We start from the raw sequence: 16,398 nt of genomic DNA on the forward strand, positions 1-16,398 counted from the left end.
AAGCCACGAAAGAGCGTAATATGAGTTGTGAGGATAAATAAAACGAGCGAAAATGACAGAAGCGGAGAGATTTTGAGATACATATTAGCGCACTATTGAGTGCTAAAATATATTTATGTACATACACACACATGCATATGTGCATACATGTGTTTGAGAAATTGGTGAATCAGGCGCGTACACAAAAGAGGGGGCAGTGGGGCGGGCTCGCTGTGGGTTGAGGGTCATTTATTTTTGATGAAATGCAAACTTAATTGCGCGTGTTTGCGCATTTTCCATTACTATTTTTAACTATTTCGCATTTTTTGAGTTCCATGTTGGCGTTGTATGGTAATAAGGTAAAGTGAGGTTAAGTATCAGCTGAAAGTTTTAGTAAAAATTTAATATTTCCGCAAAGATCTTTTATGTTTATATATCTATATTTTGGATTGCAATTCACTTATTAAACGTTTGCTGAGCGTGTATCTGATTAGACAGCAACATTTCTTGTTGTAATAATTTCACTATCATAAATGTTTACTTAAAAAATATATATTTTAGTTGAAAATAAATATTGAAAAATCAAAACAGTAAGCAACTCACTTTTATGTCATATTCAAAAACTGTGCTTTGCTCCTCAGTGGTAGCGCGTTTCGGATCCTCTTTGTTGTTGTTGTACAACTTCGCTATACCCCAAAACGGCGGCTTGTGCTATAATGTTGTTATTGTTGTTTTTGATATAAGTTTCTAGTTGGCTGCATACAGCGACTTCAGCAGCGCTTTTCTAGCTGATTATTGCACATTTTTCGCAACGCAAATTATTTAAGCGTGATATGCGCCAGCGAATTGAAGAGAATTCTGTACACTCTGGTCACTTTAGTTTGAGCAACCAAATACTAGAGCTAGCTGCTTGGCCAGTAAAATACTATATTTGCAGGCAGTTTTCACTTTTCTTTAATATTTTTCGCTTGGTTTTTTGAATATTGCACAGACAGCACAATTTTTTTCGAAAATTTTCTATTTGCAAACTGATTTTCAGATTTTGATTATATTTGCTGACATTTTTTTGTTTCTCATTGAGTTAAGTAACAGAAAAGCTTTTTTCAATACGCAAAAAGTCGCCGAAAGTCGTGTTAAGTCAACGCGCACACACACTATGAAAACACATATATATGTATGTATATTAATATATGCATATAAGTAAAAAATTTATGCGCACTTAAAACAACAAATCTTTGGTTTAACTATATTTATAATTTTTTCTCGCACAACGGTGTTTCACTTATTGGAAATTATTTTGCAAATTTAATTTCAAATTTTAGCCCATACACTTTCTCAATGGATATATATTTTTGTATTTTTTATGCAGTTTAAATATTGAATGCTTATATTTCTTTTGTTCCAAAACGCCCGCAGCCTAAAAGCCCACTACGCGTATTAGCTTGTAAGGCTCTGGCGTGTCTGAGATCAGCGAGTAAACTAAAACGAGCTGGGGTTGCTGAAGCGGCCGAAACCCAGCCGAACGCGTGAACGGTGCAAGAACGAAACACAGGATCAAAACGGCGACGACACACAAACTTAGCAGGCAGGAGGCGGCAGCACAATGCAAACAACAACAATACACTCCATGTATAAACATATAGATACACGCATACAAGCGCAGTACGACTCACTGATACTTCGTGAGTAGCGTGTAAAGTGAGAACGAAACGAAGCTGAGATGCGTATGCGCTCGGCTCTGCACTCAAGGGAATTCGCGAAATTCGAAAACGAGTGAAATGGATGACTGCGAAGAAGGCAAAGCGAGTACGGTAGGAAGCATTGTCCTTATGGCAAAGAGTAGAACAAATTTTGAGCGAACAAACGCTGCAGCGACACACATACATATGTACATGAGTATGTACTAATTGAAGTATATGTAAATATATATGTATATACGAAAGAATGGTAAAAAGGATATGAGGACAATGTATGTGCAAATTGTGTGTGTCAGCAACCAAATAGAAACGCCGACAAGCGTAGGCTAACGCAATGTTGTTGAGAAAGTAGAAAATGTGTGATAAATAAGTAAGCAAAAGAGACGGCAAACAAATAACGAGTCCCTCCGGGCAAAGCGTCGCACTTAGCTGGTTTGAAGCGCAAACAAAATTCAATTAAAAGAAAGAATAAAAATAAATAATAAATAGAGAAGCTTAAAAAGCAGCGTAAATGGCAAACATGATTTTTTTTTAATTTAATGAAAAAGGATTTGACAAAAAAAAGAGCGCTTAGAGCTGTAAAGCTAACAAAGTTAATGAATGAAATGTTAAAAAGCAAATATACAAACAAGCAAAAAAACTAGTTGCCAATGACAAAATAGTATCCGGCTGCAAATTTGATTTCAAACACCTAATCCAACTACAATGCTTTCAAAGTAAAAGTAAAAAGCAACAACACGGGAGACTGAAACATGATAAACAATAAGTGCAAGCAAGTAAATACAGACAGCAATCAGCGCCGCAAGCGACTAGTAAATGTGGGCACAGCTTTCCTAATATTTATTAATATATGAATCGTAACAGCATTTTTCGACTTTGCAGCAGTGATAACTCGAAGTCAAATAATCCGATCATCATAAAAAGCTCACTACAGCAGTGGACAGTGGACATATTTAGCGTCGTCGGAGATCTCGTATAACTCAAATAATATTTAATTATTTGTTTTTTTGTTTTTCAAAAATTGTACTGTACATTCTTGTAAAATATATGTATGTATATGTTAATATAACTTCAAAATTTCACAACAATCGATGCAGTAGTTTCTTAACATCCCAAAAATCGACGTTTGTTAGGTTGTCACACTAGGTGTGCCCTTTAACCATAACTAACTTAACCATAAATCGTTGCAAGAACTTGATTCCGATGGTTCAGTATGTATAGTAGCTGTATGGTATAGTTATCAAATCTAAGCAATTCCTTCAGAGTTTGCATTATTGCTTTAGATAATAATCCATGCCAAACTTTATGAAGATATCTCGACAAATGAAAAAATGTTTCATATTTGTGCATTTGATTTCCATCATTCGGTTTGCATGGCAGCGAAAAGCTATAGCGGTCTAATATCGGCGGTTCCGACAAATGAGCAGCTTCTTGGGAAGAAATGTGTGCAAAATTTCAGCTCGATATCTCAAAACCGAATCATAGAAGATTAAATCGACTCAGCTCGTCATGCTGACAATTTAAATATTTATTTTAAAGTGTCTTAATAATAAACCCTGTTAATTGGTAAGAAAAATTGTTATAGCTAAAAAATATTAAATATAAAATTTTTAAAAAATATTCTGATATAAAAATAATTTATATGCTAAGGAAAAAGTCTCGCAACGTCTCACGACAAAAACAAATTAGATATGAAGAAAATCTGAAAATACAATAATTGAGTGTGTAATATATTTTTCTTCAATGCAATGCTTTGAAATACCCATTTTACTACAGTATTAAACATCGAGTTTGTCGACCCCCGAGGACACAACTGTCAATTGATTACAAACCTAAGAAGGCACACTCGAGTTTATAGTTCAACTACACCGACTTTTTCAGCGAAAAAAGATGTACATATTCATATCCTTGCAAAAACATCAAAATGAATGACGAATCCATATTTAAGCAGTGAAATCCGTATGTAGGCTACATACTTGTACATCAACAATCAATTAGATGAAATGAAACACTGCGAATAAATATGCACAAAGTATAAGCATATACGTACATATATGTACATAAGTGTGTCTATGTGGTATGTATATCAACATACATAGTATGTACATATTTAGAAAACTTAAGACTTAAGTCCAACTGGACCCTCATCGAAGAGACGTCTCATGGACTTCTGACCAAATCTGTTTTTATGCAGCTGTGTGTATGTATTTTATTCGATTATCACAGACACATATTTACCTGATTTAATTTCATTTCGGCATTAGCAGCTGAAATGTAGTGACCAAAACTGTCTCAGCATCAACAAAGAGCTGCATAGCGTGAATTAATACGAGTATACCATGTGTATGTGTTCATGAGTTTCATTACGTGCATTTTTAATGCTATTTATTCTGCCAGACATTAGTTCGGCTCGTGACGCGTGCAGAGACTAAGGGCAAAGGATATGCGGGCACAAATTTAATAATAAACGTATATGTATGTATGTGTGCAGCAGGACTTTTTTATTAATGGTAAAAATTTATTATGCACACACTACAACGAATGCTGCGAATTATGATAATACAATAAAAAGATTTATGTGCTCGATATAGTGGCGATAGTACTAGCAAAATAGATCAAACTAGGAAAGATAGTAAAAAATTAATTGTTTAATAGAAAAAATGAATTTTCGCAGAAGGTTCATGAAAGATAAGCGCTGTGGTGAAGCAGAAGTACAACAGAAGCAATGTAACACTAAACAAACATTTCCACATACATCCATCAAATATACTACTTGGCTATGTGCATTAGAGTATTTACAAAACGGTCGGCTGCCACCGCTGATGATTTAGCGAAATTATGGGATTTCATTTTACTTAACGATTGGCAAAATAAAGAACGAAATATTACATTAACTACTTATATTAAACGCCTGAGTGCGTGGCTTGATAAATATGGCTGGATGGCAGGCGCTTGGGAATTGGATTAGATATGGTCGGAAGATTAATGAAATATTGCACAAATGATTTCGTTGAAGTTAGCAGAAACGGGAAACGTACACACACATCTACCCCGATGTATAAATAGTAAAATTTAAGCCAATTTCTTTTTTGTTTTCCATGGTGAAACCACCGGGGCATAATAACATGAATATAACGACAAAAAATCTAAAAGTAACATAAAAGCTAATTTAAGAACAAAAAAAAAAAGAATTAATAAAATTTACAAATATATACATATATACTTATATACATACATACATACACAGATGTAGTATGGGGTCTAGTAAAAATTAAACTATTATTTTACCATTGAATTGAAGGTTTATTTAGCAAAGTTAGAATGAACTTATTGCCAGTTTGAAGGTATTTTTATAATGCCTTCTACTCTTCAGGCAAATTCTTCAGGAAAATCATTTGCCAGAAAAAGTAAAAGTAACAGTAAGTAGTGTCAAGACGGGGCTATCAGGTGGAATTATAATACAACATCTACAAACAAAAATGACGTGATTTTGACAGCTTGTGACAGCCATATTTATTTACGGATTTGTGTCAAATTTTGTCAGTTCGTTCAGTAAAATTTGCCATTTCATGATGTCACGTATGAAAATTGTCCATAATTATTACCTAAATTCACGTTCACCAAAAGAATATTGAAAGGTCATAAAAACTTCGTCAACACACAAAATTGCCGCTATTGGGGCGAGTCAAATCCTCGTGTGGTTCAGGAAACGCAATTTCATTCGCAAAAATGGACCTTTTTGTGGGGGTTGTATTCTGGGGCATCATCGTGCCTTATTTGCTTCCCTGGGTCATTGAAAATTTGCGTAAGGAGGAGGAGATAATCATGGAATCATAAATGACTTAATGAATATTATAAATAACACAAAATTATCTGCATAACAAAAAAACAGAACCCATTTTGAACAAATTTGTGTGTTTTATTTCATTCTTATTGATATTGATATACCTTATATCACCCAACTGAGCTTAGAATTCCACTCCTATAAGCCAAAGATGGCCGTTTCTGGGTGATTATTTTGTCAGGCGTTTGAATTGTTGACAGTACAGGTCTGAAGGAATAGTTTAATCGTAGGGGAACTGGTCAAAGTAGATATTTCCCCGCCAATCCGACTGCGCTTCTTGACGTTGCCAATGCGCAAAGGACCATAAATCTTCCTCACAAGTTTTCTCTCGAACACTCCTAAAGCCGAATCATCAGGTGATGTCTTTGCCCAAGTCTCTGCACCATATAGCAGGACGGAAATGATGAAGGACTGGTAGAATTTGATCTTTGTTCGTCGAGAGAGGGCTTTTTACTTTACAATTGCCTACTCAGTTCGAAGTAGCACCTGTTAGCAAGAGTTATTCTTATTATTATTTAAGAGTATTTAATTTTCGCGGTTTCATCGAAAACGTTGCCTACATTTCAGCGCGATGATAATAATATATTAAAATTAACGATTGTTGTTGTTTAGATAGTAACCAGCGTTACTTTCCTTTTGTAGAGTTTAATTTGAATATGATCAATGCTTTGTAGATAATTAAATTATAGATAAAAGTCAAATGTAGTTCATAGGCAGTAAGGAATGGATCTCAATTCTTTTGTTTTTAATGTAGTATGTTTTGAAAATAAGTCTAAAACGACTTTTGCTCATTTTGCACTTAAGCGACTATTCAAAATCTGCTTATTGAGAAAGCTACAAAAAAAATATCAGTTCTAGTTTATGAGCTTAGATCGATGCACATACATATGTTTGCAACACTTCTGAATGAATGGAAAACATTTTGTAATTTTTAGCTGCATTTTTGGAGCAGAAAATCTGCAAAGGGCACACTGCTAATTCCCTTTTACGTATTCTTCTTACAATATTATATGTATATGGTAAATATGTACATATGTACATAGATATGTATGTACGTACACAGCGTGTGTGCTAACATCGTCACGAACACTATAAAACCGATTAACAGCCAATTTACCATTACAGCAACTCCCTCACGCCTAAGAACAGCGGGAAAGGTATGAGCAGCACCTGTCGCCAAATAGCTAAGCGTATAAACTAGGAAAACGCGGCAGAAATGTTTCAAGCAATTCTTTGCATATTTGTGGCATTTGTGGCGCGCGGCAAGGCGCTTATTATAATTATCAGCGAAATTGTAGCGAAAAAAACGAGCGAGTGCCAAGCAATCTAATTATGGACACGTAATGGTACGTAAAATACCTACAGCACAGACGCACACATACAACAAATATCTAGTTCGTGTTTGGATGTAGGTGAGTGCGTGTGTGTGTGACATGCGATTGGTAAGGCAGGCGCAACGCCAACAAGGATAATTGCGACAGCTGAGCGGAATTCAAATGCTTTTTAATTTCAAATTCAAGTAGCTGCAACAGAAACACGTATCTTCACATTTACTTGCGCACACGTACATATGCATATACTTACTATTGCAGCACAAGCAACAAAGAGTAGTTAGAAAAACTGTATTGCGAAAGAACAACAACAACAAAAACTAACAATAGAATAGAATTGGAAAATGAAGCAGCGTAATTTCCATAATTGACACACAAACGAACGGACTATGTGCATATGTATATATGTATATGTATATAAAATGAAACTTCGCATGGGCGTATGTTCAGACTTATGCACATACATAATCGTATGTACATTATTCTTGTTGTTGCGCAATGGTTGGAAATACCCAAGTGCACATGGCCGCCGCAAAAAGCATTGCGCAAAGAGCACGTACCACAAATTCCTTTTACACAGCGGCACTCACACACTTGCATAACGCAGTCGACACCCATACAAATGCATTTTCGAAACCGGTAGAGGTTACGCCTAATACACACAGTTGATGCTTTTGGCTCGCTAGAGCTCGAGCGCGAACCCGTCGCACATCCTTTGGCTTTGAACGCGCTTATATACATACATATGTACATATACATATAAGTATGTGTGTGGTTGAGTTTGTAAATGCAAGTAGCACGCATACATGTCGCAATCACTCGGTCGTTCGCCGTTCTTAGCCTTTGACGGATAACAGAAAATACCGAAAACTTGTTTCGAGCGCAGCGTAGAAAAAGCGCCGGACCGTTACGTTAACGTACCAGAGTACGTACGTACAAATGTCTGTTTTTGTGCACGCATTCATATGTAAATGCATGCAATTAGACCAGTATACTTATCGAAACAGCGGCATGTGTGCTTTCAAGCAAATAAGTTTGCCAGCCAAGCACTTTTCGAGCCAGGACAAAGGATTACAAATTATATTTGATCAAAATCAAATTAGTTCTTTCCATACATGTATATGTACATGTATATACGTAAATTGGGAGGTGCACGAAGTTGGTTGATATTCAATAGAAATTTTTTAAACTTTCTCATACTAGAAATACGAAAATTTCTGACTGCTTTTTTTGTATTGCTTAATGATTTCTTTATGGGGTTGCCAAATTTTAGTCTTATAACTTTCATTGAAAGCTTTCTTCAGTTCAGTTCTCATATTTACACACCAAGGAGGGAGCTCCTCAGAAAGGTTAAAAGTGTGAATTGATTGAAAAAAAATTTTGTCAATATTCTCTGACTCCTGAGTTTCAGTGATCTCATTATTATTTGTGTTTATTTCTAAGCCTCTTGTAGCTATCTTCTTCTTTATTGGTGTAGACACCGCTTACGCGGTTATAGCCGAGTTTACAACAACCCTGTTTGGCGCCAATTGTATCCAGATTCTTTTCCACCTGGTCTTTCCAACGGAGTGGAGAACTTCCTCTTCCTCTGCTTCCGCTTGTATCGAATACTCTCAAAGCTGGAGTGTTTTCATCCATTCGGACGGCATGACCTAGCCAGCGTAGCTGCTGTTTCCTGTCAATATCGTCGTATATCTCGTACAGCTCATCGAGTTGCTATTCGCCGTTGCCAATTCGCAAAGAACCATAAATCTTCCACAGAACCTTCCTCTCAAAAAATCGTAATGCCGACTCATTAGATGTTGTAATCGTTCATGCCTCTGCACCATATAACAGCACGGAGTTTACTTGTAGAGTTTGGTCTTTGTTCGTCGAGAAAGAGAGCTATCAGACTATCCTATATTTATCCCATTCTTCTAGGATTTCGATAATTTGGAAGTGCACTGAGTCTATTTGTCTTTCCATCCGTATATATACGAACAAGTCCCTCAAAATTTCAGATATCGAGATGAAATTTTTCACATTTCCTCTCGTTTGGCTGGACTGCCGATGTCAGATCACTATGTGCCAAACTGATGAATCAAAATCAAGTCACTGAATTGAAAGCTGTTTTATTTTAAAATATCTTCACGAAGTTTAGCATAAATTTCTGCCCAAGGCAACGATATAATCACCGAACAAATTATTCAAATCAGACTACTATAGCGTATAGTTATCATACAATCGGTCAGAATCAAGGTAAAGATCTTCAGAAAATATCATTTTCTTTTATTAAATAACCTTAATTTGACTTCAAGGTTGTTTACGTCAAATCAGTGGCTAGAAAGACCCACGACAGGCTTTCTGTTATACATACAGTTTAATATATCGATTTAACTATTCATATAGGCAATCTATAATAATTATGATATGGATAAAGATTTTGATCAGCGCCGTTTCTGACCGAAAGGCTTTTGGAAAAATTTTAAATTCGTTAGCTACAAAAATAACTGCCGATGAAGCCTCGGTATAAAATTCAAGAAAATAATCCACTTTGTTATTTGTTCGTTAATAAGTGAGTTGAGTCATACTTCTAACTGACAACACTCATATGTATTTTAAGAAGCAGGAATTCAAAAACTCTTATAAAGCTCCGACATAACTTTTAGTAAGCAGTATAGACCTTTCTTTAAGAGAAAAAACATAATATTCATAGCCAACGACCTTAAGTTGGAATCGCAGTATGTGCGTTAACGAATCCACACAATGAACTTCGAAGCGAAGAAATACCGCAGCTTTCGAACAGGAAATAACCGCCGGTTAAGTGCTACTTGGAAGGGGAATCAAATTAAAACTAACCGACAAAGTGACAAAAGACAAGAAAAAGCAATAAATACAACAACAGCAATATGACAAATTCAGTAACAGGACAAGTCCACTAAAAGAAGGGGGACGACTGTCGACCGTGAAGCGCTGCCAAGTTTTTCCGCCTCACCTACCCCGCTAAACTCTCGATTTTCATTTTGCACTTCTGGTCAGTGACACGGCACCAAAGCCAAGGAGATACAACAACAAACATTTAAAACAAACAAACTAGAAAGGGACGTGCATTGCAAACCAAAAATGTGGCCAACAATGACAGCTATAAAAATAATAACAACAACAACAATAAACAAAAATCGTTACTAAAAAAACGTTTTAAAAAACGCAAGCTCAGTGAAAGCCGAGCTGGTCTAAAAAGTGCACATTGCACACAGAGTTTTATAAAACTCGATAAAATTGTAACGCTCGCGTAAAGGGCGAGCGTGCGAGTCGCAGAATAACAGGACATAGGCAGGAGATGGCGTCCCTTCCGCATTGGCAATAGAAGCGCGAGCAAATACGAAGCACAAACACATGCACACGAGCATAATTTCTCATGTTGTACATATTAGTAGGTTGCATGTGTGTGTGTGTGTTTGCTGTGAAAAGCCAACTAGACTCACGTGCACATGAAATAATTTAAATTTCTCTCTACTATATACAGGTATGTACATATGTATGTAGGATATTTCGCCTTCGCCTGTCTCAGCCAGCGACATGCAAGCATGCGCGTGTGTATGGGGCGGTGTTTGAGTACGAAGCATTCGACGGCTCGCGCAGTACAACAACAATGTAATAGCAATAAAAATGGCATTCCGGTTTTTTGTTTTGTTTGTGCAGCCGTATTTTTTTCTACCATTGCTTTTGTTGTTGTTGTGTAACATTAGCAATGGGAGAAAAGCACAGCAGCTATGGCGGATTCGTATCTAAAATCAAAACTTCATGCCACACACAAAGCAGTCAAAATGTAGTAGTTGCAAATGCGTTGATGCATACACTGGGAGAATTAATAGTGGCAAATTATGTATTGTTATTATTTTAATTTAAATAATAATTACTATTTTTATAATAATAATAAAATTTTATAACCGAATGCAAAAAACGCTAGGAAAAAATAGTGAGGTATAAGAATTTAATCACGAAAATTATATGAAAAGTATCAGTATTGAAATCAGGTCAAACAAAAAAACGTTTCACCGAAACTCTACAAAAAAAAATTTCCATACAACCACTTCATTTTGATCGTTTAGTTTATATGGCAGCTATATGTTATAGTGGTATCTAAAAATTTGTTCGGAAATTTCAGCGTTGCCTTTGGCAATCAGCCATTCAAGTTTCGTGAAGATTTCTATACAAGAACTACATTTTAATCGTTCAGTTTGCATATTCAGGGTATAAAAAAGGTCTATCATTAATCATATAATTTAAATTATATTTTATAAAAAATTATGTTTCTTTATAAAATTCTACCGAATACATTTAATAAGTGAAAGAAGGTATATTAAATACAAGACTAAGGAGTCCTTACGAACATGTCTCGGAATTTTGTCCATGAAAAACTGTAAAAGCGCAGAAGAAAGCATAACAAGAAAATTAAATTCGCTGGGAAAAATTATGCATGTTAAGTTCTATGCATAAAAAAATAAAATTTCAAAATTGTTTTCAGACTTAAGGTTTCAAAATCTAAATAGTATTTTACAACAACAACGCAAACATAAAAAGAAAATTTCTTTGGCAAAACCAGTGCGAAATCTCCCAAAACCAAATTTTCACCGTGCATGGATGGCAAAGTCACATATGCGAACAACTAACGGCACTTATTCTCCTGCAGTCATTATCCTGAATCGCCGTTAAAACTGCCAGTAACCAACAAAAAAACACACAGTCATGTATACGCTAGCATAAAAAATTTATGTAAAATCCTATTAGAAAAGCTGTTAGAAATCGTGAACCTGTAAAAAAATACCGAAGCGAACGCGAAATGAAAAAAAAATGAGTATAGTAAAAATCATATTTTATTACAACAACGCACACAATAAGCGCACATGTACGCGCACACATGCACACACATGCACACACGCAACAGAACACGTAAAATAGTTTATATGCGAATATGTCGGAATAAAATTGCCACAGCCTTTGGCGTCGGTCGACTAATCCTCGACGTTAGCCAGTGTCAGCGAGGCGGTTGGCAGGAAGGCTGCTGTTGATTGTATATACAGGCAGCAACAATAGCGCAAATCAAAAAAGGAAAATCGAATAAAAATACAAGAAAAACGGAGCGTGCGTCCCCTCGGTTCATAGTTGCTGCGCTGTGTGGAAACCATTGAAATCGCCAACTGCGCTCGACAACACGTCGCTTAATGCGCTCAAAATATTTTCTTGCTGACTGACTGAATGCGACCAAATGTTTTTTTCTGGTCGCTGCGCTGTATTCATGTACGCGTCCTTCCGTTCGTCCCGCTTTCAATATATTCTGTACATTCGCCTGCCAGTATGTGCCTTGCGTTGTTATCCGTCTTCCATTCACCTCATTCGTTATTTTGTATCCTTGTTGCGCTGCAATAAACTCCCAACACCCTACTGCGCAAGCTCAGCAAAGGCAGCAAGTTTTCACCGCTGTCATTGGCTCTCTCTTTCTTTCTTTCAGCCATATGCGTACGTCGGCATCTATCTTTTCCTACATAACTTGGAGTATATTGACATTTTTCCTTCCTTCTTCGCCTATATTTTCGGTGCTCAGCGTGTCCTTTGTCGCGTACGCGCAATATTCAATTTCATTTGAGAGATACCTTGTATGTACACCAAAATTAAATGTGCGCTTTGGCGTCCCCACGCAGCCCACAGGCTTTTACTTGACGCATCGACGTACGTACATATGTATGTATACTCGTATATTTGCAGGCATATATAGGGCCATAGTCCATTTGGCGCAGTATAGTATGTACTTAAGAAGTTTCAAACTCTCTGTTTGGGTGTGAGAGGAGGGCAGTGAACTTGCGGAGTAGTAGAACTCCTACTATTGGCGCGTTTTTATTATCACTTCTATTGCTAATGCTACGCAGAAATGTATGCTTCTTTTCCCAAATACCTCAGTTAACGAGCGGATTTCGCGGCATTACCACTTCCCTTTTTATTGCTATGCACTTTTTGTCGTTGTTGTTGTTTCTTTATGTTTCAACCGCCGCATAACTCACAAAGTTCACTTTTTATCTTTTCATTTCGTTTTCTCGTTGCCATTTTGAAAGGAAATTATATATGCATAGCACTCTGGCATTTTATCCTGTTTATGGTAATGCGGCCATTTGCATTTTCCACTAAGGTTTGCTTCGAATTTCATGCTGCTGGTGTATGAAAGTTTTTTTTTCAGAGGGAAATGAAAACTAGAAAGCATACATACATACATGTACATATTTAAGCTTGTCGCTGCAGCTAAACGCGATTGAGTTATAAGTTCGCGGATTCAGGCAGGTGCTAAAGAGCAGATGTGTAAGGTAGCAGTAGTAGTAGAGTCGTCATTAAAATTTCTTAGCTCCATGTAAAAAGTTTTACGATACTTTTGCTTTAGTCTTCTAAGAACATCTCAGTTTTTTCTATATCAGCATATCTTTTATCAAGGGTGTGCTGCTGTGCAGACACAAGACAATTTCGGAGATGACTACGGCAGCTTTATGATACGCGGATCGCAACTTTAAATCATAAAAATTCAAAACTTAAATTGAAGAGATATTTTTACAATTACTATAACTGATGCTGAACATTATGACAAATTTGGACATTTTAGAAACGGAAGATAACAAGAAAACAATTTGTAACCTTCAACGAACAGCAATAAACTCTTTAGTAAATATTACACACATACTTTTGCGCACACTCTTAACTAATTTGAGAATAAAACAATTTATTTTCAACATTTCGTGTATTTTACATATTATTTAATAAACACATCGTATAAAAACAAAAAGTTTTGCTTAGTTATCGAAATCGATAGCTACTACAGCGTCATTTCACATTAACAGATGTTCAGGTGTTCAATAACATGTATACTCTCTTTTATATATGATTTCGGTAAACAAATATATGTTATACTATTCAATGCACTTGACAATATTAAGATTTATTGAGATGTGTTATTCATTTAAATACACCACACAGAGTTTCTATTAACGAGTAGAAGAGGAGCACAATTTGATAAATATATAGTATATTGTGATAATGTAAAACAAAAACTAATTGGATACCGTTAAAATGTTATGATATTATGGATCATTGAATAATGTTTGGATCATAGATAAGTAAATGAACTAAATATGTAAATATGTATGAACATCAATTGCACAAGGTATGTGAAAACATTTACAAAACAAAAGTTGCTCAACTTTAGAATTGCAAAAAAAATCAAAATTAACAGCTTATTCTTTTTTGTATATTCCAAAAACTAAACTGTAAAAATTTATAATTCCTATTATAACCTGCTCAAGAGTTTCTTGTTATAAAAAATTTAACAATTTTTAAATTAATTTAATTATCAATGACATTTTTTATATTATTGTTTTATTTATTTTTTAGAATTTTCCTGTTTATTTATTTATTAAAATAACTTAACTAAGCCTAAAAGGTTAATGCGTACTTGCCAACACTGTTTAGATATTTAATTTCTGTTAAATTCAATTAGACTGGTTATAAAAAGTGTTTATTTTTCCATTTCAGTGTTATAAACAACACATGTTAAGACATGTTACAATTTTATATGCCATGATAGTTGTTTTATTTTACTGCTCGGCATTAACCATACGCAGTAACTAAAACACCTGTTCAATGACAAATCACTAATCTTTTAGCAAAACAGTTATACAATGCACAAATGCACAAATGCAACTCGCTAACATTCGTACTAGTTGAAAGTGGAGGGAATTCTGCTCACCATCAGTGCAATGCCAACGAACTCAATGTCAAATGAATGAAGTGTTGTCAGCAACCACTTTTACAATAAAATACATCAAAATTAGGTCATTACTAGAAAAAAACAAGAAATTGTAAACACACATATTTGTGCTACCCTTAATCTCAGACACATTACACCTGATTTCAAGGACATAAACAAACAAAGGCTGATAATATGTAAGTGCATACATACATATATGTAGAACGAAACGTATGTGAGATATATGCGCACGTTCCTATCAGTATCGGCATGAAATGGCTGAGCGTTGAGAGCAGCAACATTTAGACTTTTATGAATGAATGCCAAGTAATTGCAATATACTCGTATATATTACTAACTAACTACCACCAAATCCAAGTCAGAAGCGATAAGAAGAACCCCTAAAAAGTGGTGGCCACCACCACCGATGACAACGACGACGACAACAACTCAGCCGGCCGGCATTGGGAAGACAAGGCATTCCTATATGATGCTACGCGGCTGAGCTAACTGATGGGTAGCAACCACCGAAAGGATCCACCGGGTGGTTAAACATATGTTTTTTGTTGACAAACAAATCAATGCAACCATTGTCTATTGATGTCCGTCAAGTGTTATTCTTTTATTTATAGAACTTTTTTTCTGGAAACCCCATGCAGAGCAACATGCCGGCGACTGATAAAAGAAGGTTGACCAAAAATGAGTTTAGTGGTTATTTTCTCCCCAAAAAAACAACCTATAAAATAGCATTGTTTAAGCAATAATAACAAGTGGCGTTTAACACATATGCATGGCTGTTGTGGCGCGTGCTGCCAGACGGACGGTGGCATTGGGGAAATGCGGGCGGCAAGCAGCTATGAATGCCATCGAACGGCCTTGCACCTAGAAAACGCAAGTGCCTGTTGTACTCACTCATTTCCACCCTTTAGGTACGTGTACCGAGTACAACAAAACAGAGCAACGCAGAGCAAACGGCACGGCACAGTCAGTTAGTAGGTCTCCGGCGGTCTCTGGCCTCCAATGCCAGAGCTATAATGCTGGTGTTGGTGGTGGTTCTACTGCTTCTGCTCTGATGTTGGCCAACAAACTTGGTGGTGGAAACAGTAGTACTATCCAGGGCTGGTGGTTGTTTGGTTCCAAAAATAAATACCAACCACCGAGGATGATGATGATGATGACGATGGCTATGACGTTGACTATAACGAGCGGCAAGGCAACCAGACGAGTAACCACCAAACAACCAGTGCATCGATATAAACAATTGAAGAGAGATATATTTGAGTGCAGTAAACAAATAAATAGGGGTATGAAAGCATAGGCGTTGGAACAGCTGATTTCGGGAAGTGCCACACAAAAGGTCGCAATGACACGTGGTAACTAGGTTGCACTGCGTCTAGACAAAGTCTCGACGTTGCAAAAACAACAAACGTAAATCTGCAGCAACACATTAAGGGTGTACGTACCGGCAGGATGGGAGAGGGTAGGTGGAGCGCAGCGAAAAGAAAGTATTTAAGGGAGTGAAATGACAGTGAAGGTGGAAAACAACCACTAAAACGCTACCAAGGTTGTCGCCTCTAGCGGTGGGCTAGGTCAAGTGAGGTGCCGTTATGGTAGACATTTCGAGTATGTGCTCCTACATTGCCACTTTACGTCAATCCATGGCAGTCATATAAGGATATTCCATGCGTAAGCACGTAATGCAGCTGTATATAGCCGGAATGGAGGCGAACGAAGCCATACAATCAAACAACAAGCACACAAATAAATCGAAGAAGAAATTTT

General features: G+C 36.4%; 1 protein-coding gene across 7 annotated transcripts in view; it reads right to left on the minus strand.

The window, feature by feature from the left end:
- Positions 1–16,398, minus strand: part of LOC105228656 (probable lysine-specific demethylase 4B) — a 54,364-nt gene that overhangs the window by 25,217 nt on the left and 12,749 nt on the right. The window contains exon 2 of one of the 7 annotated variants that reach the window (XM_049453328.1): positions 583–1,133. The exons of the other annotated variants lie outside the window; for them this stretch is intronic. The gene's annotated coding sequence lies outside the window, so the exon portion shown is untranslated. The remainder of the gene's footprint in view (positions 1–582; positions 1,134–16,398) is intronic. 7 annotated transcript variants of the gene reach the window in all.

The sequence above is a fragment of the Bactrocera dorsalis genome, chromosome 3, assembly GCF_023373825.1.
Source record: "Bactrocera dorsalis isolate Fly_Bdor chromosome 3, ASM2337382v1, whole genome shotgun sequence".
Taxonomy (NCBI): domain Eukaryota; kingdom Metazoa; phylum Arthropoda; class Insecta; order Diptera; family Tephritidae; genus Bactrocera; species Bactrocera dorsalis.